General features: G+C 45.9%; 1 protein-coding gene across 2 annotated transcripts in view; it reads right to left on the minus strand.

The window, feature by feature from the left end:
• The window catches only part of DHRSX (dehydrogenase/reductase X-linked), a 223,723-nt gene that overhangs the window by 25,069 nt on the left and 171,048 nt on the right, over positions 1–27,606 (minus strand). For both annotated transcript variants that reach the window (XR_009493644.1, XR_009493643.1), the window contains one exon: positions 16,792–16,881. The gene's annotated coding sequence lies outside the window, so the exon portion shown is untranslated. The remainder of the gene's footprint in view (positions 1–16,791; positions 16,882–27,606) is intronic.

Raw genomic sequence — 27,606 nt, forward strand, 5'->3', positions numbered from 1 at the left:
ATCTGGAAGAAAACAGTTAAGTTTTAGGAACGCCTCTGAATGCATTGAAAATGTTGGATCGTGGATGATATTTCCAGTGGGTTTCTAATCAAATCCATAAAGTCTGCTTTGGCTGTTTGTTGGCAAGCTGCATGTGATGCTTCCTCAGCAAGACGGGATGTTTGGAGGCTGAACCTGGGGATCTGTGTTATTCCTCAAGGATGTGTGAGTTTCACTTGGTCACATGTCACATTCACCCTAGCTTAAAGGCAGCCCTGGGCCCAAATGTATACACACTGATCTCAGCTTGCCTGGCGGAGTAGACTGCTAACCCGTTTCTGAGATTTCATTCACCATCCTGTTATCCGTAAAACGTAAAGGCTGGACTCGGTCATGCTTCTGGTTCTTGTCAGATCTGCCATTCTTTTCCCCTTCCTTTCCTCCTTTTCTTTATTCTCAATAAACAGCATTGCACTCTTCTTAAATAGGTGCTAGCTATCAGGGCAATTTGGAGAAGGCAATGGCACCCCACTCCAGTACTCTTGCCTGGAAAATCCCATGGATGGAGGAGCCTGGTAGGCTGCAGTCCATGGGGTCTCGAAGAGTCGGACACGACTGAGCGACTTCCCTTTCACTTTTCACTTTCACGCATTGGAGAAGGAAATGGCAACCCACTCCAGTGTTCTTGCCTGGAGAATCCCAGGGACAGGGGAGCCTGTTGGGCTGCCGTCTATGGGGTCGCAGAGAGTCGGACACGACTGAAGCGACTTAGCAGCAGCAGCAGCATCAGGGCAATTGACCCTTAAGCGTGCCTATATGCATGTCTTGGAGATGTTGCTAAAATGTGGATTCTGCTTGAGTAATTTGGGGTGCACGCATGGGCGCTTAGTCACTCAGGCATGTCCGAGTCTTTGCAACCCTGTGGACTGTAATCCGCCAGGCTCCTCTGTCCATGGGATTCTCCAGGCAAGAACACTGGAGTGGGTCACCATGCCCTCCTCCAGGGGAATCTTCCTGACGGAGCGATTGAACCTGAGCCTCCTGCATCGGCAGGACAGTTCTTTACCACTGAGCCACTTGGGAAGCCCCCCGGACAACTGGGGCTCCACGCTTCTGGCAAGGCGACAGACGGCATGAGGCCGGGTTAACTGTTTCTTTTTATATTTCAGCTTCCTTTTAAAAAACGATTTAACTAATTTAATTCTCTCTGTAATCTTGTGAGACCATTTTTCAAGCGGAGAATGGAGTGACATCAAGTACCTTCCCACTGTTGCGGAAGCGTTCTTGGTGTTTGTGTTCAGAACATTTTTCATCCTCCCAAACTGAAACTTAAAAAAAAAATTTTTTTTTTAGATTAACTTTTTCATGGTGAATAAAAATAACACGTGATGGACAAAAACATATTCACAGGACAGGAAACTTCGGGTAGGGAAAGAATGCAATAATATTGTAATTGGGTAATAGGAGATACCACTAACATTACAGATACTTTCGTCTTAAAAATCCTAGGTAGTAGAAACAGCCTAGAAGGTGAATAAAACATGAACTGTGTCTCACCGCAGCCAACGACAAGCATGAGTCAGACTTTCTCTGTTATTATGAAACACTCCAAAGTGGTTAAGACTCAGAATTCTTTGTCATAAATATTTTTCAAGGATGGCATAGTCACTTCTAGAAATACACTGTTTATGCACACAATGCTTTTTACAGAGAGACTAAAATTTTCCTGTTCACTAGAGCATCGCATCCCAAACTTTTCAGCCCTAGGGTCCACTTTCACGGGAGACCATTTTTCCACAGACCATGGCTGGGGTGAGTTCAGTTCAGTTGCTCAGTCGTGTCCGACTCTGCGACCCCGTGGGCTGCGGCACGCCAGGCCTCCCTGTCCATCACCAACTCCCAGAGCTTGCCTAAAGTCGTGTCCATGGAGTTGGTGATGCCATCCAACCATCTCATCCTCTGTCATCTCCTTCTCCTCCTGCCTTCAATCTTTCCCAGCATCAGGGTCTTTTCTAAGGACTCAGTTCTTCGCATCAGGTGGCCAAAGTTTCAGCTTCAGCATCAGTCCTTCCAGTGAATATTCAAGAATGATTTCCTTTAGGTGGTGGTGGGGGTGGGGTGGGGATAGTTTCGGGATGATTCAAGCACACTACATTATTTTGCACTTTATTGCTAATCTAATGTCGCTGCTCATCTGACAGGACATATTTGTCCCCAGCCTGGAGGTTGGGGATCCCTGCACCAGAGTCCCTGGGGAACCCAAAACACTTCCCTTTGCCCTAACCCTCAAGAGATTTTAATTCAATGGCCAGGGAAGATAATACAGGTATTGGGATTTTTGCAAGCTCTCTGGATTCTAAAGCCTGCAGCCCAGTTTCAGAATGACTGCTTCTTGGGGTCAAGCGAGATTCTAAAACTCTCCCTGGGGTCATCTCATAAAACCCAGAGCCTAGAATTATTATTTTTTTTTTCAAAAGCAAATGTATTTTCTGTTGTCTCTCCAGCAAGCAGGAATGAACAAATTCAGATGGTTCTGTCCTTGTCCGCAGTGAACGGTGTTTGCCAGCGACTGAATGACAACAAGGGCGATTGCTGTCTGCCTCTCGGGAGACTGAACCCCGAGCTGCTGCAGCTTCTGACCTTCGACACCCCAAGAAGGAGTTCACGGTGGACAGCGAGGCACTCTGTGGCCCAGGGAACCTGGAGGAACAGGTCTCGGTGTTGTTCTTCAGTCGCTCAGTCGTGTCCGACTCTCTGTGACCCCCTGGACTGCAGCACGCCAGGCTTCCCTGTCCATCACCAACTCCCGGAGTTTGCTCAAACTCAAGCCCATCGAGTCGGTGATGGACCTGGAAATTTATGCTCCATGTCCCGGAGGGTTGACTGTCTACGTAAATTACCTATCTGAGTTTCTTCTCCTTCAAGGAAGATTTATCTATCCTCCCCATTATGGATTTATCTAATCACTTATTTATGTCCGCAGAAATGAATGGTTATTTGTTTTATACTTTGGGTTATAATCAAACCTTCCTTTATCTATTCTGTTGCACACACAAAAAAGTATCAATCACGACTCCCAAAACCCCACTGCACATTGCATAAGCCATTCTGGATTTTTACAGCTCAGGACTGTGATGGGGAAAAAAAAAGACAACGGGCATAGACTGCACAGTGTCCCACAGCCTCTATGCAGTGCTCCGTAATTAAAATAGGATGGGACATTGTTTGTCATTTATACTGAAATAATAATAAGGAAAAAAAAAATAAACCATGCTGTGACAAACTGAGTCAGTGGGAACACATCTGATGAACAGTATTATCATGGGAACTTTCTAACACTCACGGTTAAGATCAGACTCTAAGAATGTTGGTGATGAAACAAAGACATATAACAGAAATATCTCCAAGACATCGAAAAAAAAAATTAGCTCTGGACATATTAGAGAACCAAGAGCGAAAAAAAATTAAATAATAAGAATTAAAAAAAACAAACAAACAGGTTTTCTAAGTCTTCTGGGTAGAACAGAAGTCACTGCCTTGAGCTTTCTCTGATGAGTGAATTCAGTTGCAAATTTAGCAAAGACTGAGTTATTTTATAAGAAACCTCTTAACCTACCAGGGGAAAAAAAAAACAAACTCACTCTAAGAATAAGATTGGAATCTATGTAAATAGAAACATATTTTCATGTTTGGTGGTTTAGTTGCTAAGTTGTGTCCGACTCTTTGCCACCCCATGGACTGTAGCCCGCCAGGCTCCTCTTCCCTGGGATTCTCCAGGCAAGGATATTACACTGGGTGGCCATGCCCTCCTCCAGGGGATCTTCCCAACCCAGGGATCGAAGCCACGTGTCCTGCATTGCAGGAAGATTCTTTACTGACTGAGATACATTTTTTTTTTTAATTGAAGTGTAGTTGATTTACAATATCATGTTCATTTCTGCTGAGCAACATCAAAACAAACCATGCAGTCAAAAAACGTGCAGAAAACCTAAATAGACATTTCTTCAAAGAAGACACACAGATGGCCAAGAGACACATGAGATGTTGAACACCAGTGAACATTAGAGAAACACAAATCAAAACTCCAATGAGGTTATCACCTCACACCAGCCAGCATGACCATCATCAAAAAAATCTACAAACAGTGAATGCTGGAGAGGGTGTGGAGAAAAGGGAACGCTCCTACACTGTTGGTGGGAATGGAAATCGGGAAACCATTATGGAGAACGGTATGGAGATTCCTTAAAAAACTAAAAACAGGACTATGACGTGACTCTGCAATCCCACTCCTGGGCATACACCCACCCGGAGAAAATCATGAGCCGGAAGGATACGTGCACCCCAGTGTTCACTGCAGCCAGGACGTGGAAGCAACCTACGTGTTCACCAACAGAAGAACGGATAAAGAAGATGTGGTACATTTACACAACGGAATACTACGCGGCCACGAAAAGACTGAAAGCATGCCATTGGCGGCAGCATGGTTGAACCTAGAAACGATCACACTAAATGAAGTAAGCCACAGAGAGAAGGAGAAATACCACGTGATGTCACCGATACGTGGAATCTACTTTCAGAAGAGGATACGAATGGACGATCTAAATGGGAAGGCAATCCAAAGAGGAGGGGGTCGGTGTGTCCGTACAGCGGATTCACTTTGTTGACGGCAGAAAGTAACACGGCACTGTAAAACATCTATACTCCAATAAATTTGTTTTTTAATGATACCAATGAACTTATTTGTGAAACAGAAAGACACTCACAGAGACAGAAAACAAACTGATGGTGACCAAAGGGGAAAGGGCAGAGGAGGGGAAAATTAGCAGTTTGGGATTAAAAGATACACACTGTGCTTAGTCGCTCAATCGTGTCCAACTCTGAGACCCCATGGACTGTAGCCCGCCAGGCTCCTCTGCCCATGGGGATTCTCCAGGCAAGAATACTGGAGAGGGTTGCCATGCCCTCCTCCAGGGGATCTTCCCGACCCAGGGATTGAACCCGGGTCTCCTGCATTGCAGGGGGATCCTTTATGGTCTGAACCACCAGGCTTCCCTGTCCATCACCAACTCCCGGAGTTTACTCAAACTCATGTCCATCAAGTCAGTGACGCCATCCAACCATCTCATCCTCTGTCATCCCCTTCTCCTCCCGCCTTCAATCTTTTTCAGCCTCAAGGTCTTTTCCAATTAGTTACGTCTTTGAATCAAGCTCCAGAGGATTGGAGCTTCAGCTTTAGCATCAGTCCTTCCAATGAACACTCAGGACTGATTTCCTTTAGGATGGACTGGTTGGATCTCCTTGCAGTGCAAGGAACTCTCAAGAGTCTTCTCCAACACCACAGTTCGAAAGTATCCATTCTTCAGCACCTACTATTCTTTATGGTCCAACTCTCACATCCATACATGACTACTGGGAAAACCATAGCTTTGACTAGATGGATGTTTGTTATTGCCCGTGAGCATCTCTGCTGGATGAGATCAAAGGGTTGCTGGCATCATCAAAGGTCTTCTCTCTTTTAACAAGTTAGCCTTGCTTCCCAGTGATCTTCATGCATCTTCACTTCCATCCAAAGGAGGCGATGTGGAAAATGCTTTCCTGTCCGCAAAGCTCACTGGACACACGCCCAGACCAGCTTTACTCAGGTTACTGAGGAAAGGAGGAAATGGACACAGAATTCTTTCTGACGGTGGCCAGGGATGAAGTTGGGATCTGAAACCTCCAGACAAGAGCCAGCGGTCGATGCGTGAAACCAGCAAAATCAGACAGACTGAGCAAGTCTAATCGAATCCTTCCCCCCAGCAACAAAACAAATAAAAAATCACCAAGGAAGCAACAGTGAGCAAAATACAGCCATGAATTATCTTTAGGAGAGAATCCTCATAAAGCCTCATGTTTTAAGATGATATTAAGATGACTTTAAGATGATTTTAAGATACTTTTAAGATGATATTAAGACAAGCCTCATATTTTAAGATGATAAATGCAAAGAAAGAGTTTATTTTTAGAAAAAACTAGGGTAAGTTTCCTTGGAGATATGCCGTGGGTACCACCTTGGGGAAACGAACACCCCTGGCAACAAACATCGAGACTCCTGCACGCACATGTCCGGCCGGGCATGGAGAACAAACTCAGAACCAAATGCTTCGTCTCCGACCTCCACACTTGCGCGGATGATGAGACTCAACTCGCAAGGGCTTTGTCTCACTGGGGAGGCGTCGACCAACAGCTAAAATTACGGGTTTCCGCAGGCCCGGTGTTGTGCTCTATTTTTTTTTTTGCTTCTGGGAGATGAGGGATAGGCGTGCATAAATTAACCCAAAGGTTCATGGCAGACAATAATTAGCCACGGGCTCAGTGGAAATAGTAGGGGCCTGATGGCACGTGTCACAGAACATACAATTTTCTCTCCATCTAGCGCAGAGAACGCCTTGATTCACACTGCTGCTCCACTGTTGCGTCAGTCATGATGAGACGCAAAATCTACACCACCCCCTCCACCAAAAAAAAAAGGAAAAAACAAAAAGGAAAAGACACAAAACAAGAAAAGCTGGGCGTTGATTACATGTCCAGACGCATACCTGTTTGCACGGCCACCTCTTATTATTTCCGCGCGATGGGGATTTCGGTCTCTGGGTTAATTGATGGCGGGGAGGTGGACCTTCTTACTTCCAGGCTCTCCTTTAATACAAGAGCCCTGAAAAATGTGTAAAAGCGGTTTAGTCCCTGCAGGCTGAGCAGTTCTTGGATACGCTGATCAGTCTACGGGTTTCACTTGAAATTAATAAGAAAATGTGTCCATTGAGAACATTTGTTGTTCAGTCACTGAGTTGTGTGTGATTCTTTGCGACCCCATGGACTGCAGGATGCCAGGCTTCCCTGTCCTTCACTGTCTCCCGGAGCTTGCTCAAACTCATGTCCATTGAGTAGTGATGCCATCCAGCCATCTCATCCTCTGTCGTCCCCTTCTCCTCCCGCCCTCAATTTTTCCCAGCATCAGGGAAAGTGAGTCAGCTCTTCACCTCAGGTGGCCACAGTATTGGAGCTTCAGCTTCAGCATAAGTCCTCCCAGTGAATATTTGGGTTAATTTCCTTTAGGATGGTCTGCTTTGATCTCTTTGCTGTCCACGAGACTCTCAAGAGTCTTCTCCAGCACCATAGTTCAAAAGTACACATTCTTTGGCACTCAGCTTTCTTTGCAAAGGCTATAAGTAGCTTTCCCAGGTGGCTCAGATGTAAAGAAGCTGCCTGCAATGCAAGGGACCCGGGTTTGATCCCTAAGTCATGACAATCCCCTGGGGGAGGGCCATGGCAACCCACTCCAGTGCTCTTGTCTGCAGAATCCCGTGGACAGAGGAGCCTGTGAACTAGAGTCCATGGGGTCGCAAACAGTCGGACACGGCTGAAATGACTTGGCACAGCACCGCAGTGCCTAACATTAACCTCGCCTTTCCGTGTGTATTCTTCTTCTGATGTAGTGAACCCTGCTATCTGCTGCATTGATTTTCATGTTATTTGCAACCATATTCATATCACTTTGGAGTCTCTTTGCCTTGTACTACTTTTTTTTTCCTTTTTTAAAATTTAAAGATACATTTGTATTGGGGTATAACTGCTCTACGATGCTGTTAGTGTCTGCTGTACAGCAGCTGAACCAGCCATATGTCTACATAGATCCCCTCCCTCTGGAGCCTCCGTCCCCCCACCCAGCCCTCTAGGTCATCACAGAGCCCCGAGCCGAGCTCCCTGTGCTACGGAGCAGCTTCCCACCAGCTGTCTATTTCACACGACAGCCTATAGATCTCAGTGTGCTTTTTAAGTCAAATTTCAGAATGATTCTGAGACGTCGCTCACAAAATTACTTGGAAGCATTCCTCCTCAACGCAGTCTCTGAATAATATAAATACCTCGAGAATGACTCGCAGGTTTCAGAGAACCCGGTTCGGAATTCTGTGACCTTGAACGTTCTTATGCCGATAGCTCTTATTCAGCTTCTTCCTTAAAGCTGATATACGGACGCTTACTTTGTTTTTCTAGCTGTGGTAATGCATATTTTCCCTAGAAGCACCCCTTTTTATTCTATTTTTCAAAAATATCTGTATAAACCTCTGTCAGTCACACTGATTTTTGTGACGCGTGTACTGTTTTGGGGTTGATTGGGGGTTGATTTGGGGTATGTGCACTTCAATGTTCTTTTTCATACGCTTTGTAGTAGTGTAAGTCTAAGTGGCTCTGATGGTAAAGAATCCACCTGCGATGCAGGAGATCCTGGTTCGATTCCTGGTTTGGGAAGATCCGCTGGAGAAGGGATAGGCTACCCACTCCAGTATTCTTGGGCTTCCCTGGTGGCTCAGCTGGTAGAGAATCTGCCTGCAATGCAGGAGACCTGGGTTCAATCCCTGGGTTTGGAAGATCCTCCTGGAGAAGGGAATGGCTACCCACTCCAGTATTCTTGGGCGTCCCTGGTGGCTCAGCTGGTAAAGAATCCGCCTGCAATGCAGGAGACCTGGGTTCAATCCCTGGGTTTGGAGGATCTGCTGGAGAAGGGAATGGCTACCCAGCCCAGTATTCTTGGTCTTCCCTGGTGGCTCAGCTGGTAAAGAATCCACCTGCAATGCAGAGGACCCTGGTTTGATTCCTGGGTTGGGAAGATCCGCTGGAGAAGGGATAGACTACCCACTCCAGTATTCTTGGGCTTCCCTGGTGGCTCAGCTGGTAAAGAATCTGCCTGCAATGTGGGAGACCTGGGTTCAATGCCTGGGTTTGGAAGATCCGCTGGAGAAGGGAACTGGCTACCCACTCCAGTATTCTGGCCTGGAGAATTCCATGGACTGTATAGTCCATGGGGTTGCAAAGAGTGGGACACAACTGAGCGACTTTCACTTCACTTTCTATATGGATCCATGATCTCAGTTATTCAATTCCTCCATCAGTAACTGAAAAGTTTCATTTATTACTTTCTCGCGATGGATGCTTCTCTTTATCCACTTCCCAACTGAATGCTTAATTCATTATTTTAAAAGTAAACTCATTCCAGAAAAGGTCAGTCCCGTCACCCCACCCCACTCCAAGAGTACTTTTTGCCATACCCACAGAGTTCTGAAATGGTGATGAGTTTAAATCTTCTTCTTCCAAAAAGATATGTAAAAGAGAGTTTAAAACTATTCCGGTTGGAAACTATACTTCAAAAATATATTCATAGCAGAACTATGGACAATAGCCAAGACTCAGAAACAATGTAAGTGGCCAGTGAGAGATGAATGGATAAAGAAGAGGTGGTATAATGCAATGGAATATTACTCGGTCATCAAAAAGAATGAGCCAATGGCGCACAGCATCGACGGACCTGGGCAGTGTCGTACCAAGTCAGTCAGATCAAGAATGACAAGTGTATGACATTGCTCTTGTGTAGAATCTTCAAAAAGCGTACAAATAAACTCATCTACAAAACAGAGTGACAGACACTTATGGAATAGTTACGGAAAACTCCCGTACGCCGTTGGTGGGGAGGTAAGCTGGTGCAGCCACTGTGGAGAGCAGTATCGTGGCTCCTCAGAAAACAAAGATAAAGCTAACATACGACCCAGTAATCCCACTCCCGGGCATATTCCCAGAGGAAACCATAATTCATAAAGATACACGCGCCCCAGTGGTCCCAGCAGTGCTGTTCACAACAGCTGAGATATGGAAGCAACCTAAGTGTTCGTCGACAGATGAATAGATAAAGAAGACGTGCTACCTACAGAGTGTGGAATATTACTCGGCCATAAGGAAGGTTGGAACAGTGCCATCTGCAACTACGTGGACGGACCTAGAGATGATCTTGAGAGTGAAAGTGTTAGTCACTCTATCACGTTCGACTCTTTGCAACCCCACTTTGCAAATGCGTGGACTGTAGCCCACCAGGCTCCTGTGTTCATGGAATTCTCCAGGGAAGAATACCAGAGTGGGTTGCCATCCCCTTCTCCAGGGAACCTTCCTGACCCGGGGGTTGAACCTGGGTCTCCTACATTTCAGGCAGATGCTTTACCACTGAGCCACCTGTGAAGTCACAGAGATGATCTTACTAACTGAAGTAAGTCAGACAGAGAAAGATAAATGCCACATGATATCCCTTACTTGCAGAATCTAAAAATATGGTATAAATAAAGTTACCTACACAATGCAAGAGACCCAGGATGGATCCCTGCGTTAGGAAGATCCGCTAGAGAAAGAAATGACAAGCCACTGCAGTCTTCTTGCCTGGAGAATTGCAGACAAAGGAGCCGGGTGGGGTACAGCCCATGGGGTCGAGACGAGTCAGACATGACTGAGCACACACACACACACACACACAAACAGAAATAGATTTACAGACGCAGAGAATAGATTTCTGGTTGCCAGAGGAGACAGCAGTGAAGGAAGGATGGATGGGAGTTTGGAGTTAGCTGATGCCAACAATTGTATACAGGATGGATAAAACACCAAGGTCCTACTACAGAGCTCAGGGAGCTAGGGTTGATATCCTGGCATAAACCAGCATGGGAAGCAATGTTTTAAAAAAGAATGTATAGATGTGTGTACAACGGAAGGGCTTTGCTCTACAGCGGACCTTGGCACAGCATTGACCATCAACTGCACTTCAGTAAAAACGTTCCAGTTGGACGATCGCGTTTCTTTGCAAATATTCTTGTTTTCAAATGTTGTCTTCATGACAGTATGGCCCCGAATATGGTTGACCTATTTATACCACTTGGAATTTTTTTTCCTTTCTGAGCTAATAGTTGATTTATCTATTTTTAACTGCAGGATAATGGCTTTATAATACCGTGTTGGTCTCTGCCATGCACCAGCACGAATCAGCCATAAATATACGCATGTTCCCCTCCCTCTTGAACCTCCCTCCCACCTCCCTCCCCACCCCAATGCTCCAGGTTGTCTCAGAGCACTGGTGTGAGTTCCCTGAGTCATAGAGCAGACGCTCACCGGCATCTATTCTTATATACAGCAGCGTATACGTATCCATGCTTCTCTCTCCTTCTGTCCCGTAGCTCAGCTGGTAAAGAATCCTCCTGCAATGCGGGAGACCCTGGTTCGATTCCTGGGTCAGGAAGACCCCCTGGAAAAGGGATAGGCTATCTACTCCAGTATTCTAAGGCTTCCCTAGTGGCTCAGCTGGTAAAGAATCCACTTGCAATGCTGGGAGATCTGGGTTCGATCCCTGGGTTGCGAAGATTCCCCTGGAGAAGGGAAAGGCTACCCACTCCAGTTTTCTGGTCTGGAGAATTCCAAGGACTGTATAGTCCATGGGGTCACAAAGAGTCAGACACGACTGAGTGAGTTTCACTTTCACATTCTCCTCCTCCCACTGTGCCCACAAGTCTGCATCTCCATTCCTCTGCAAATGAACCGTATTATAGAGACTGACGTAAGTCAGAAAGATAAAACAAGGACTGGATATTAATGCGTATATGTGGAATATAGCAAGATGGAACTGACAGTTTGAAAGGTCATTTCTGTTTTATGGATATGGACTTTGTTACACACCCGTGAAATTTTCCTTCTGTTACATAACTTAAATCCTTAATTCCGATTTTCTTCTTGTCTTCTTAATCTGTCATGCTGCACTCGTTTAATATGCTTGCTATTTCTGGTAACATGGAAGGTTAACTCACTTGACCCACCATTCCTGCTGAAAGACACTGAAAAATGCCGGATGCTTGTATTTGTAAAGACTCTCACTACAAGCATCTCAAGACTGACGGGATAACAGAGCATCACGCCAGGATCTCGAAGGCAGCATAAACACGCAGAGCCCTGAAGCCACTTTTTCTTCAGAGAATAGTCGGCGAACTGGTCAGACTTGAGCCACACTTTGGATGTATCCTCTGATATCTCCCGAAACAGAAGACAAAGGTTTTCATGTCTTTGTTAAGGTCAGGAGTCTAGTGAGACATTTCCCTCCAATACTCTGGCCACCTGATGCAAAGAACCGACTCACTGGAAAAGACCCTGATGCTGGGGGAGATTGAAGGCAGGAGGAGAAGGGGGCGACAGAGGATGAGATGGCTGGATGGCATCACCGACTCAACGGACATGGGTTTGGGTGGACTGGGGAGTTGGTGATGGACAGGGAGGCCTGGCGTGCTGCGGTTCATGGGGTCTCAGAGAGTCAGACACGACTGAACTGAACTGAACTGAATAATACTGAGAGGATATGTGTCTTTTTCACCTTTAGTCTCTTACAAGAGTCCAGGGGAGTTTTCCAGCAGCTATATGCTGGATGAGAACACAAGAGACTGAACACAGAAGCAGATAGAGGAATCTAGCTGGACTTACAAGTATCCATTCTCCCCCAAACTCCCCTCCCATCCAGGCTGCCACCTGACACTGAGCAGAGTGCCCTGTGCTGTCCAGCAGGTCCTTCCTGGTTCTCCATGTTAAATACAGCAGTGTGTCCGTGTCCATCCCAGACTCCCTGACTACCCCTTCCCCCATCCCTCCCCCTGGTGACCATAAGGTTATTACAGAGTATTGAGCACAGTTCCCTGAGGTGTCCAGCAGGTCCTTGCTGGTTCTCCATGTTAAGTATAGCTATACTTGTTAATTTTAAGCTAAGCAGTCTTGGTTGGCTCTCTCCTAGCTTGATACACACCCACACTCAATATATGTTCCCAAGTTATTGATCTATGCTTCCTCAAGGGGTTCTCTGCTGCTGTTGCTGCTAAGTTGCTTCAGTCGTGCCCGACTCTGTGCGACCCCATAGACGGCAGCCCACCAGGCTCCCCCGTCCCTGGGATTCTCCAGGCAAGAACACTGGAGTGGGTTGCTATTGCCCTCTCCGCAAGGGGTTCTCAGCGGCGCTCAAAAAATGCTAGCCCTTGAGTTCACTCACTCCAAAGATTCCATCAAAGGTCAGATTGCAAAGTGCTGAGCAGTATGGAATATTCTGATTGTAACAGCTTCATCAGCCTGGTCCTAGGTCTTAGACAAATGTTTCAAACAGGGTTGCCGGCTTTAGCAAATTGAAACACAGGACTCATAGTTACATTTGAATTTCGGATTAAAAAAACAAATATGTGTTCTTTGGTGTAAGTAAGTCACAACCATAGCATGGGACATACTTTTACTAGATAAACTACTTGTCTGAAATATTGTATGGGAGTACTCTTGCCTGGAAAATCCCATGAGCAGAGGAGCCTGGTGGGCTGCAGTCCCTGGGGTTGCTAAGAGTTGGACACAACTGAGCGACTTCCCTTTCACTTTTCACTTTGATGCGTTGGAGAAGGAAATGGCAACCCACTCCAGTGTTCTTGCCTGGAGAATCCCAGGGACGGGGGAGCCTGGTGGGCTGCTGTCTATGGGGTCGCACAGAGTCAGACACGACTGAAGCGACTTAGCAGCAGCAGCAGCAGCATGTATTGTTTATTATACAATATTTGATATGTACTTATACTAAAAAAACTGTTATTTATATAAAAAGTTCAGGGACTTCCCTTGTAGTCCTCGAGCTTGATTCCTGGTCAGGGAACTGGATCCCGCACGGTGCAACTTAAGAGTCCATGTGCTGCGATTAACTCCAGCACAGCCAAATAAATAAACAAATGTTTTTTTTTTTTTTAATAAAATATAAAAACTAAAAAAATGCAAATTTAACTGGTGCCTTGTAATTTAAGGGCTTCCCTGGTGGCTCAGATGGTAAGGAATCTGCATATAATGCAGGAGACCTGGGTTTGATCCCTGGGTCGGGAAGATACCCTGGAGGAGCGAATAGCTACCCACTCCAGTGTTCTCGCCTGGACAATCCCATAGACAGAGGAGCCCGGTGGGCTACGGTCCATGGAGTCGCAAAGACTCAGAAACGACTGAGCGACTGACACTTAACTCTCGATGTAGCGGGGCAACTCCACTTCCAAAGGCATAGCTTGATTTCTAGCAGCGGAAAAGAAGGGGACAAAGACAGTTGGTGTCAACAAAATGCCAAATGTCCATACCGTGTGACCAACAAGTCCTGTCAATCGGGTTTATTCTGAGCAAATAATACAATTATGAGGAGGAGGAAAGCACAAAGGTGGCGACCACAGCACGTTTTTATAGGCGGCTGGATACAGAGCACGTTGCATTGGATAAGACGCTAGGCTGTCAGCACAACTAATGGGCAAAGCCATACGCAAAATTTTCACGAATGAATACCAAATTAAATATTAGAACGCTATAATTACAAACACATTTGCACATCATAATTACTAAACAAAAGACTCAGAATGGCGGGGCAATTAGATTGTGCGTGGGAGATGTTTTATTTTAATATTCATGTTGCAGTGATCGTATTAGAGTTCTCCAGAGAAAAGGAATGAACAGAATGTGCATGGGTACATATGTGTGTATACAGTATACCTATGTATATGTGTGCACATAATGTACATGTGTGTGTGTATATACAGTATATGTAGGTATACATGAATATGCAGTACATGTATATGCATATCCGGTGTATGTATGTATGCGTGTATATGTGTATACATAGGATTTGTGTATATATGTACATATGCACACGCACATACAGCATACGTGCACACACTATATGTATGTATACATATATGCGTGCATAGTGTGCACACATGTGTACATATGTACGTGCACACACAACATGCGTGTGCATGTATGTACACGCGTATGTGTGCACACGGTGTGTGTGTGTGTGTGTGTGTGTGTGTGTGTGTGTGTGTAGCGCGTGTGTATATAGGTACACATGCACGTGCACATACAGCCCACGTGTGTATATGTGTGTGTATATATGCATATGTGTTCACAGTATATGTATATATGTTTATATACAGTACATGCATATGTGTGTGTGTGTGTATGTGTGTGTGTGCGGTATGTCATGTGTGTGTGTATATGTGTCTATACAGTATATGTATATATACATAAGTGTATATGCAGGATTTGTACGTGTGTATATATGTACGTGCATGTATACGTGTGTGTGTACATGTGTGTATATATGTGTTTGTGTGTGTTTACATATGCATGTGTGCCTGCTAAGTTGCTTCAGCTGTTTTTGACTCTTTGCAACCCTTTGTAGCCCACTGGACTCCTCTGTGTGTGGGATTCTTCAGCCAAGAATACTGGAGTGGGTTCCCATGGCCTCCTTCAGGGGGATCTTTCCTACCCAGGGATCAAACCTACATCTCTTATATCTCCTGTATTGGTGGGCGTGTTCTTTACAACCTGGGAAGCCCCTGTATAAAGACCCTGATGCTCAGCAAGATTGAAGGCAGAAGGAGAAGAGGGCGACAGAGGATATGGCTGGATGGCATCACCAACCAATGGACATGGACTTGGGCAAACTCTGGGAGATGGTGAAGGACTGGGAAGCCTGGTGTGCTGCAGTCCATGGGGTTGCAAAGAGTCAGACATGACTGGGCGACTGAACAACAACAACATATATATATGTGTGTGTGTGTGTGTGTGTGTGTATAGGGAGAGATTTTTTTAAGGAATTGACTCATGCAATTACATGCAGTTACAGAAGCTGGCAAGTTCAAAATCTGCAGGGTAGATCAGCAAGCTGGAGACCCAGGAAGGAGATGACGTTTCAGGTCAAGTCCAAAGGACGTCTGCTTACAAATTCCACGTTTCTCTGGGGAGAGCACTCTTTTCTTCTATTCATGCCTTCAACCGATTTGACCAGGCCCACCCATGTTATGGAGGGGCAATCTGCTCTACTCAAAGTCTAACAATTTAAAGGTTAATCTCGTCCATTAAACACCCCCATAGAAACATCCAGAATAATGTCTGACCACATAGCCAGACATGATGGTCAAGACAAGTAGACACAAAATTGACACAAGTACTAGGGCTAAAATAAATACTTAGAAATAAAAAAGCAAGAGTGAATGTAAGGTGGGAAACTGGAAGTAGCCAGAATATACTTTTTACTTTTTTTATTTTGGGGGGGGATTTCCCTGCTTGTCCAATGACTAAGACTCCCTGCTCCCCATGCAGAGGGCCCAGGTTTGATCCCAGGTCAGGGAACCGGATCCCACATGCTGCAACTGAGAGTTAGCTTCCATAATTAAAGACCCCCACATGCTACAACTAAAGATAGCCTTAAGTCATGTTAAATAAGACCAAGGAGATCCTTGATGAAAACCCAAACTCAACTGTGTATGATCTGATGCTCTGAGCCTCATAGCTTATTAGCAAAAGCATCATCATCATCACCATCATGTGAACATCGCGGCCATTATTGTGTGAGAAACATTATCGTCTTCATGCTGTTATCACCATCCCATCATCATCGCCAACATCACCATCATCGTCACACCATCATCATCAAGTCACCGTCAACACCATCATCACTAACGTCACCACCATCATGTCATCTTCCGCACCATCACCTTCATCCCTTCATCACCAAGACCATCGCCACTATCACAGGACATCCATCACCATTATCAGATCATCATCAACACCATGACCTTCATCCCTTCATCACCAGCATCATCATCGTCACTACCAGATGACATCATGACCATTATCGTATCATCAACACTATCACCTTCATCCCGTCATCCCCAAGATCACCATCGTCATTATCACAGGACAGCATCACCATTATCGTATCATCAGCACCATCACGCTCATCCTGTCATCAGCAACATCACTATTATCATCACCATCACCTGACATCATCACCACTGTGTGTCATCACCACCATCACCTTCATCCTCTTATCCCCATCCCCATCACCACCACCATCAGCACCACCACCATTATCCACGAGGTTCTGAATCCCCATGGCGAGTCGTCAGAGCCTATTCAACTGACCTGAAAGGACTGTCTTCCTCTTTTCTTCATCCCAGAAGGACAGTCGTCTGACGGATGTTTTCCTCCGGGCGGTGGAGCATCCTTGGTGGCCTGAAAACAAGGAAAAGTGATGATCGCATGTCCTTGTGAGACAGCCTCTAAGTGGCCTCAAAACAAATTGGTCTGGCTTGAGCCTCCTACATGATTTCTGTGCAGTTTCACCTCCCTACCCTCATTTGTCGTGTGTCACAGTGTTGTTCCTTAGGAATCAATTAAGAGAAATTGAAGACAATAAGGTCTCTTTCTGTCCTTTACGTTCCCTTCAACAGATACTGGTTTCTCTCTGGAGGAACTGACTGTCCTGAATAAGCAGAGGCAGAGAAATGTTCATTTCTGTTATGTTGCTCTTCTGAGAAAAATGACAGGCATGAGCCATCTCTGATGTGTCCACATTGAAGGTAAAACACTCTTGTGGCCCCATGCACTGATTTTTAAACAGTAGCTTTAGAAGTAGGGCTTCCCTGGTAGCTCAGCTGGTAAAGAATCCACCTGCAATCCAGGAGACCCAGGTTTGATTCCTGGATCAGCAAGATCCCCTGGAGAAGGGATAGGCTATCCATTCTAGTCTTCTTGGGCTTTCCTGATGGCTCAGCTGGTAAAGAACCTGCCTGCAATGTGGGAGACCTGGCTTCGATCCCTAGGTTGGGAAGATCCCCTGGAGAAGGGAAAGGCTCCCCACTCCAGAAGTAGGGTGTGCCTGTGTGACACTGAACTCAAATAGAAGTCAGAGAAAGGATCCACCCAAACTGTGCGAGGAAAACGTGCTGGGGAAAAGTGTTGGAAGAGAAACTTAAAAACAGTGCTGTTGCTTAGATCAGACATGGTTGCTCAGATAAGACATGGCTGCTCAGATCAGACACGGTTGCTCAGATCAAACGTGGTTGCTTAGATTAGATACGGTTGCTCAGATCAGACATGGCTATAGGGGACTGAAGTTTTCCCTTGCCCATGGGACCCATGGAGGCACAACAGAAAATCAAAGACTCTAAATATGTCAGTATTTGAGCTGCTGTGGTGGATGGTTGCACTGTGGCCTCATTAATGAGGGCTGGGCAGGGTACTGTTGGCCAAGCTAGACCCCAAGACCCAAATGTTAGTGAATCTGGAAGTACAGCAAGGGATCAACAAGGCCAGCTGGAGACTCCATGGGTCCGAACAGCTATTCAAGCAGACGAATGGCCCAGACTGCCAAGGTGACACGGCCAGCTGCCTGTTCAAGGCGGATGGAGCCTGGTGAAAACCTCAGAGAGGAAAACTTTGGAAAATGAGGCGAGAGGCTTGTGCCATTGGAATGAGCCACCATCCACACACCCAACCACTTGCCATCCATTCATCTATTTATACATTCATTCTTCATCCATTCACTTACGCACCCATCCACAAATCCATCTAAGCCTCTAACCATCCATCCATCCACACACCCAACCACTCGCCATCCATTCATCTATTTATCCATGCATTCATCCATCCATTCACCATCCATTTCACTTATGCAGCCATCCACAAATCCATCTAACCATCCACCCACCCATCCAACCACTCACTATCATTCATCTATTTATCCATCCATCCATTCATCCATATATTCATTCATCATCACTCACTTATGCAGCCATCCACAAACCCATCAAAGCATCTAACCATCCATCAATCCACCCACCCAGCTACTCACCATCCCTTCATCTATTTATCCATCCGTTCATTCATCCATGCATCCATTCATCATCCATTAACTTATGCAGCCATCCACAAATCCACCTAACCATCCATCCACCCATCCAACCCCTCACTATCCACTCATCTATTTATCCATCCATTCATTCATCCATCCATTCATTCACCATGATTCACTTATGCATCCATCCACAAATCCATCCATCCATCCATCCACTCACCCAACCATCCCCTCACCATCCATTCATCTACGTATCCATCCATTCATCTATTTATCCATCTGTCCATTCATCCATGCCTTCATTCATCCATTCATTTATTATCCATTCATTTATGCATCCACCTACCCATCCACTCACCATCCATTCATCTACCTATCCATCCATTCATCTATTTATCCATCATTCATTCATCCATTCACTTATGCATCCATCCACTACTCCAGTGTTCTTGCCTGGAGAATCCCAGGGACGGCGGAGCCTGGTGGGCTGCCATCTCTGGGGTCGCACAGAGTCAGACACGACTGAAGTGCCTCAGCAGCAGCCACAAATCCATCCAAACATCTAACCATCCATCCATCCATCCACCCAACCACTCACCATCCATTCATCTATTTATCCATCCATTCATCCATCCATCCATTCACCATCCATTCACTTATGCATCCATCCAGAAATCCATCTAACCATCCATCCACCCACCCAACCACTTACCATCCATTTGTCTACCTATCCATCCATGCATTCATCCATCCATCCATTCACCATCCATTCACTTATGCATCCATCCAGAAATACATCTAACCATCCATCCACCCATCCATCCACCCACCCAACCACTCATCATCCATTCATCTATTTATCCTTGCATTCATTCATCCATGCATCCATTCATCATCCATTCACTTATGCATCCATCTACAAACCCATCTAAGCATCTAACCATCCATCCATCCACCCACCCACCCACTCATCATCCATTCATCTATTTATCCATCCATTCATTAATCCATTCACTTATGCATCCATCCACAAATCCATCTAAGCATCTAACCATCCATCCATCCACCTACCCAACCACTCACCATCCATTCATCTATTTATCCATCCATTCATTCATCCACTCACTTATGCACTCATCCACAAACCCATCTAAGCATCTAACCATCCATCCACCCACCCAGCTACTCACCATCCATTCATCTATTTATCCATCCATTCATTCATCCATTCACTTATGCATCCATCCACAAACCCATCTAAGCATCTAACCATCCATCCATCCACCCACCCAGCTACTCACCATCCACTCATCTATTTATCCATCCATTCATTCATCCATTCACTTATGCATCCATCCACAAACCTATCTAAGCATTTAACCATCCATCCATCCACCCACCCAGCTACTCACCATCCATTCATCTATTTATCCATCTGTTCATTCATCCATGCATCCATTCATCAGCCATTAACTTATGCACCCATCCACAAATCCATCTAACCATCCACCCACCCACGCAACCACTCATCATCCATTCATCTATTTATCCAACCATTCATCCATCCATCCATTCATCATCCATTCACTTACACATCCATCCACAAATCCATCTAACCATCCATCCACCCATCTGTCCATTTGCCATCCACCCACCTACATATCCATTCACCACACATCTATCTATTCATTCACCCAACCATCCACCCACTGATCCATCATCCATCCACTTGGACATTCATCTACTAATCCGTCCATCCATTCATTTAACAAGCAAGCATGATATATGAGGAAATTCCCCAGCCTTGGGGCCTCAAAGGCATAAAGACGCAGTCGTCAGCAGAACTCCAGCCTCCCAGTCAAGGCTGAGGCTCCAAGAAGAAAGAGCCTGGAGACACAGGGGAAGGAGATGAGCTTGAGCGAGTCAAAGCCTAGGCTGTAGCAATCTCTCGCTGCAGAGGAACAAAGGATGACAAGGACCAGGATGGACCACGGTGTCGGGCTCAACCCAGCCTCCAGCGATCGGCACCAAGGCACCTCCTTCTCGGGCAGCCTCATGGGAATGCGGACAACATTTGACCTTCTCCACAAAGGTGCTGCTTCAGAAAGGGCTTCCTCCACGGGGAGCTTTCAACTCACTCGAGGTTTTTCCAGGACTCATTGGAAAAGACCCTGAGGCTGGGAAAGACTGAGGACAAGTGGAGAAGAGGACAACAGAGGATGAGGATGGTTGGACGGCATCACTGATTCAATAGACATGAGTTCGAGCAAACTCCGGGAGACAGTGAAAACTCAGAGAGATACTTACTGAGGGGAAAAATTAGCTCCGTGATTTGAGCTGTTAGGATGCAATCTCTGTGATCCAAAGCTCTCTGGAATGAGTAACTGTGAACTGTCAGGCTTGGATAAGGGCAGGGTCAGAAAGGGAGAAGAGACATGTCTGGCTGACTCTCTTTGTCCATAAATATTTACGTAGACGGAGACAAGGAAATAAACTGTTTCTCACTTCCCAGGTGGCTCAGCGGGTAAAGAATCTGCCTGCCAAAAAGGAGATGAGGGTTCGATTTCTGGGTCAGGAAGATCCCCTGGAGAAGGAAATGCCTATCCACTCCAGTATTCATGCCTGGAGAATCCCATGGTCAGAGGAGCCTGGGGGGCTGCAGACTATAGGGTCACAAAGAGCTGGACATGACTGAGTGACTGAGTGTGCACACGTGGTCAGGGGTTGGGGTGGGCTTCCCAGGTGGCTCACTGGTTAAGAATCTGCCTACCCATGCAGGAGATGCAGGTTTGATCCCTGGGTCGGGAAGATCCCCTGGAGAAGGAAATGGCAACCCATTCCAGTATTCCTGCCTGGAGAATCCCAGGGACAGAGGAGCCTGGCGGGCTACAGTCCATACAGTCACAAAAGAGCTGGACACGACTTAGTGACTGAACAACAACACAGGCTAGGGAGAGTGTGAAAAACCTCCATCAATCTAGGAGAGGACGCGAGAAACATTAGTAGCTTCTCCCATGCTTCCTTCTAAAAACGGTGTTTCAGATGGGGCTATCGCAAGCCATCTTCGCTGTACAACCTTGACAGCACAAAGAGTAAGGCTGCCTGAGAATTAAAGCAGTGACATCAGAGCTTCGTCGGTGCTCTGTGATGGACTAGTGGAGTGGGATGGAGGGGCGGGAGGGAGGCTCAAGAGGGAGAAGGTATATGTATATGTACGGCTGAATCACTGAGGAAGGCTTTCTGTTAAAATAGTCCAACTCTCACAGATGTATCCAAAATCACTGCAGATGGCGACTGCAGCCGTGAAATTAAAAGACGCTTGCTCCTTGGAAGAAAAGATATCACCAACCTAGACAGCGTATTCAAAAGCAGAGGCTTTACGTTGCCAACAAAAGTTCATCTAGTCAAGGCTATGGTTTTCCAGTGCTCATGTATGGATGTGAGAGTTGGACTGTAAAGAAAGCTGAGCGCTAAAGAATTGATGCTCTTGAACTGTAGTGTTGGAGAAGACTCTTGAGAGTCCCTTGGACTGCAAGGAGATCCAACCTGTCCATCCTAAAGGAGATCAGTCCTGAATATTCATTGGAAGGACTGATACTGAAGCTGAAACTGCAATCCTTTGGGAAGAACTGACTCACTGGAAAAGACCCTGATGCTGGGAAAGATTGAAGGCGGGAGGAGAAGGGGATGACAGAGGACGAGATGGTTGGATGGCATCATTGACTTGATGGACAGGAGTTTGACCAAGATCAGGAGTTGGTGATGGACAGGGAGGCCTGGCGTTTTGCAGTCCATGGGGATGCAAAGAGTGGGACACGACTGAGCGACTGAACTGAACTGATCGCTGAATCACTTTGCCCTACAGCAGAAACTAACACAACATTGTAAATTAATTGTACTCCAATTTACAAAAAAACCCTGAAATCTATGCTCATCTCTTACTCCAGGGATGTAACCAGCCATCTGTTGAATGCAAACCAAGAGTCTGCCCAGAACTGCTTAATTGCAGAGCTGGGGAACACCCAAAAGTCTGATTAATGGAACCTGGCTCAGTTCTACTGCAGGCAGATGGAAACATGACTGAGACTTAATAAGCGGGAATCCAGTTAATCGTATTTTCCCGGGTGTGTAGAGAGACTGAGCTAATGTGAGAAGAAGCCGTCGGCTTCAGTGAACCCTGCCCAGAGTGTGTACTGGACAATGGAACAGGCATCTGATGGGTGCTGGTAGGTGGCGGACACAACTCACCATCCTCAGAGTCTCAAGTTAACGAGAGGGTCAATTCTTAGGCAGGTTGATGAGAAGTCCGGACTCCCAGAGGAGGAGGAGGAGGAGGAGGAGGAGGAGGAGGAGGAGGAGGAGGAGGAGGGAGGGGCCTGGGGATCTTGAAAAAGAGACAGGGGTCTGGAATTCTCAAAGAGGAGGAAAGGACAAACGTGTTTTTCTCTCTGCATTCCTTAGCCTACATTCCTTGGCATCACCAACTCGATGGACATGAGTTTGAGTAAACTCCGGGAGTTGGTGATGGACAGGGAGGCCCGGTGTGCTGCAGTCTATGGGGTCGCAAGGAATCAGACACGATTGAGTGACTGGACTGAACTGAACTTCCGTAGTCTTAGTCACATAAGTTTTTTTTTTTTTTTTCTTTGATGATTATACAACAAAAAACTCAGCTTAAACTCTGTACTGGGGATTATATAAAAACAATGTATCCTGCTTGAGGACAGTTTCTCCTTCTGACTAAACCTGATGTCTTAAAATGTATATTATGGGAGTGGGTCTGGTAAGATCTTTCTACTGTTAAGTTCTAACCCTGCTATCTTAAAATGTAAATTGTGGGACTGGGTCTAGTAAGATCTTTACAACCTTGAGACATGCTTTTGATTTATTATATAACCAATTTGAAAAGTATATAGCTCCCTTGCTTAGATTAGGGAGGGGGCACGCTCTGTCTTCCTTCTGATGTCTCTGTCAGATGCTTTCTCTGACCCTTTTCACTGTAATAAAACTTCTGCCACACAAGAGCCCTTGAGAGATCAAGCCTGGTCCCTGGTCCTGAAGCTAAATCTTGTTCTTCAGAGATCACGAATCCAATACCATTCACTGTAAGCTATCATTAATACATGCAGAGCCAAAGAATCATCCGTTGATAGGGGCTTCTGTGCTGCACCAGTGGTTAAGAATCTGCCTTGCAATGCAAGGGATGCAGATTCGATCCGTGGTGTGGGAAGATCCCACATGCAGTGGCGGCAGCTGAGCCCGCCAGCCACAGCTGTTGACCTGAGCTCTAGAGCCTGGGTCTCCAAGAACAGAAGCTACCAAAACGAGAGGCTTGTGCACCAAAGCCAGAGAGGAGGCCCCGCTCACCACAGCCAGAGAAAGCCCACACGCAGCACCAAGGACTCAGCACAGACAAAAATAAATGCTTTTAAAAACCACCAATTATAACAAATCCAGCCTTTTGGTGTGGGGTGTGTTTATAATGGAAGAGACAGTATATGCTTTGTTGAAAGTGAAAGTCGCTCAGTCGTTTTGCGACCCCATGGACTACACAGTCCGTGGGATTCTCCAGGCCAGAATACCAGACTGGGTAGCCTTTCCCTTCTCCAGGGGATCTTCCCAACCCAGGGATCGAACCCAGGTCTCCCGCATTGCAGGTGGATTCTTTACCAGCTGAGACACCAGAGCAGCCCCTTGTACATGGTAGGTGTCTTCAAATTTGCTGTGAACCAAAACCAGCTCTAAAACATAGTCTGTTTAAAAAATAAGCAAGTAACAAATGGCATTAAGGACAAAAAAGCATGCATAACATCATATATATTAGTATTTGTATATGTACAAAGAGTGTATCAATAATATCTATAATAGTATCTATAATACCTATATTATATACATATATAATAGTATAGAATACAAATCTTATATTAATATATCAGATCAGATCAGTCATTCCGTCGTGTCCGACTCTTTACGACCCCATGAATCGCAGCACGCCAGGCCTCCCTGTCCATCACCAACTCCCAGAGTTCACTCAGACTCACGTCCATCGAGTCAGTGATGCCGTCCAGCCATCTCATCCTCTGTCGTCCCTTCTCCTCCTGCCCCCAATCCCTCCCAGCATCAGAGTCTTTTCCAATGAGTCAACTCTTCAAATGAGGTGGCCAAAGTACTGGAGTTTCAGCTTTAGCATCATTTCTTCCAAAGAAATCCCAGGGCTGATCTCCTTTAGAATGGACTGGTTGGACCTCCTTGCAGTCCAAGGGACTCTCAAGAGCCTTCTCCAACACCACAGTTCAAAAGCATCAATTCTTCGGCGCTCAGCCTTCTTCAAAGTCCAACTCTCACATCCATACATGACCACAGGAAAAACCATAGCCTTGACTAGACGAACCTTTGTTGGCAAAGTAATGTCTCTGCTTTTGAATATGCTATCTAGGTTGGTCATAACTTTCCTTCCAAGGAGTAAGCATCTTTTAATTTCATGGCTGCAGTCACCATCTGCAGTGATTTTGGAGCCCAGAAAAATAAAGTCTGACACTGTTTCCACTGTTTCCCCATCTATTTCCCATGAAGTGGTGGGACCAGATGCCATGATCTTCGTTTTCTGAATGTTGAGCTTTAAGCCAACTTTTTCACTCTCCACTTTCACTTTCATCAAGAGGCTTTTTACTTCCTCTTCACTTTCTGCCATAAGGGTGGTGTCATCTGCATATCTGAGGTTATTGATATTTCTCCTGGCAGTCTTGATTCCAGCTTGTGCTTCCTCCAGCCCAGCATTTCTCATGATGTACTCTGCATATAAGTTAAATAAGCAGGGTGACAATATACAGCCTTTATGTACTCCTTTTCCTATTTGAACCAGTCTGTTGTTCCATGTCCAGTTCTAACTGTTGCTTCCTGACCTGCATACAGGTTTCTCAAGAGGCAGGTCAGGTGGTCTGGTATTCCCATCTCTTTCAGAATTTTCCACAGTTTATTGTGATCCACACAGTCAAAGGCTTTGGCATAGTCAAGAAAGCAGAAATAGATGTTTTTCTGGAACTCTCTTGCTTTTTCCATGATCCAGCGGATGTTGGCAATTTGATCTCTGGTTCCTCTGCCTTTTCTAAAACCAGCTTGGACATCAGAAAGTTCACGGTTCACATATTGCTGAAGCCTGGCTTGGAGAATTTTGAGCATTACTTTACTAGCGTGTGAGATGACTGCAACTGTGCGGTAGTTTGAGCATTCTTTGGCATTGCCTTTCTTCGGGATTGGAATGAAAACTGACCTTTTCCAGTCCTGTGGCCACTGCTGAGTTTTCCAAATTTGCTGGCATACTGAGTGCAGCACTTTCACAGCATCATCTTTCAGTATTTGAAATAGCTCAACTGGAATTCCATCACCTCCACTAGCTTTGTTCGTAGTGACGCTTTCTAAGGCACTCTTGACTTCACATTCCAGGATGTCTGGCTCTAGGTCAGTGATCACACCAACGTGATTATCTTGGTCGTGAAGATCTTTTTTGTACAGTTTATACATATTATATATATTAATATATAGCATAGTACATACTGGGCTTTCCTGACAGCTCAGCTGGTAAAGAATCTGCCTGCAATGCAGCAGACCCTGGTTTGATTCCTGGGTTGGGAAGATACCCTGGAGAAGGGATAGGCTACCCATTCCAGTATTCTTGGGCTTCCATGGTGGCTCAGCTGGTAAAAAATCCACCTGCAATGCGGGAGACCTGGGTTTGATCCCTTGGTTGGGAAGATCCCTGCAGGAGGGCATGGCAACCCGGTCCTGTACTCTTGCCTGGAGAACTCCATGGACAGAGGAGCCTGGCCGGCTACAGTCCACGGGGTTGCAAAGAGTTGGACATGACTGAGTGACTGAAGACAGCACAGCACATCATGTACACCACTGTCACGGCAAAAAGGTAACAGGAATTAAAGAGCCTCTTGATGAGAGTGAAAGAGGAGAATGAAAAAGCTGGCTTGAAATTCAACATTAAAAAACCTAAGATTGTGGCATCCAGTCCCATCACTTCATGGCAAATAGATGCAGAAGCAGTGAAAGCAGTGACAGCTTTATTTTGGGGGCTCCCAAATCACTATGGACAGTGCCTGCAGCCATGAAATCAAAAGACGCTTGCTCCTTGGAAGAAAAGCTATGACAAAGCTAGACAGCATATTAAAAAGCAGAGACATCACTTTGCCAACAAAGGTCTGTCTAGTCAAAGTTACGGTTTTTCCAGTGGTCATGTACGGATGTGAGAGCTGGGCCGTGAAGAAGGCTGAGCACTGAAGAATTGATGCTTTTGAACTGTGGTTTTGGAGAAGACTCTTGAGAGTCCCTTGGACTGCAAGGAGATTCAACTAGTCAGTGATACAGGAAATCAGTCCTGAGTATTCATCGGAAGGACTGATGCCGAAACTCCAATCCTTTGGCCACTTGATGTGAAGAGCCGTTGTACTAGAAAAGACCCGGATGCTGGGAAAGACTGAAGGCGGGAGGAGAAGGGGACGACAGAGGATGAGATGGTTGGATGGCCTCACCGACTCAGTGGACAGGGGTTTGAGCAAGCTCCAGGAGATGGTGATGGACAGTGAAGCCTGGTGTGCTGCAGTCCGTGGGGGTCAGAAGGAGTCGGATACGGCTTAGCTGAGCAACACTGAGGAACATCAACAAGTCCACCCCAGACTCCCGAACTATACTTCCTCCCACCCATCCCCATTAGGAACCACAAGTTCTTTCTCTAAGTCTGTGAGTCTGTTTCTGTTTTGTAAATAAGCTCCTTTGTACCATTTCTTTTTAGATTCTGCATATAAGTCATAGGAGCTCTGGGAATCGGTGATGGATGGGCAGGCGTGGCGTGCTGCAGTCCACGGGGTCACAAATACTCAGACACGACTGAACTAACTGACCGATACGGTGTTTGTCTTTCTTTCTCTACCCTAGTTCCCTCAGCGTGACGATTTCCAGCTCCATCCACATTGCTGAAGATCAAATGCTGTTTTCTTTTTTAATGTGTGTGTCTCGAGTGTCTCTTGACTCCCGCCATCAGCATGGGGGCACAAGAGAGCCTTCCGAGCTTCCATAGCAACCACAACGTGTCAGCT

The sequence above is a fragment of the Bos taurus genome, chromosome Y (genome assembly GCF_002263795.3).
Source record: "Bos taurus isolate L1 Dominette 01449 registration number 42190680 breed Hereford chromosome Y, ARS-UCD2.0, whole genome shotgun sequence".
Taxonomy (NCBI): Eukaryota; Metazoa; Chordata; class Mammalia; order Artiodactyla; family Bovidae; genus Bos; species Bos taurus.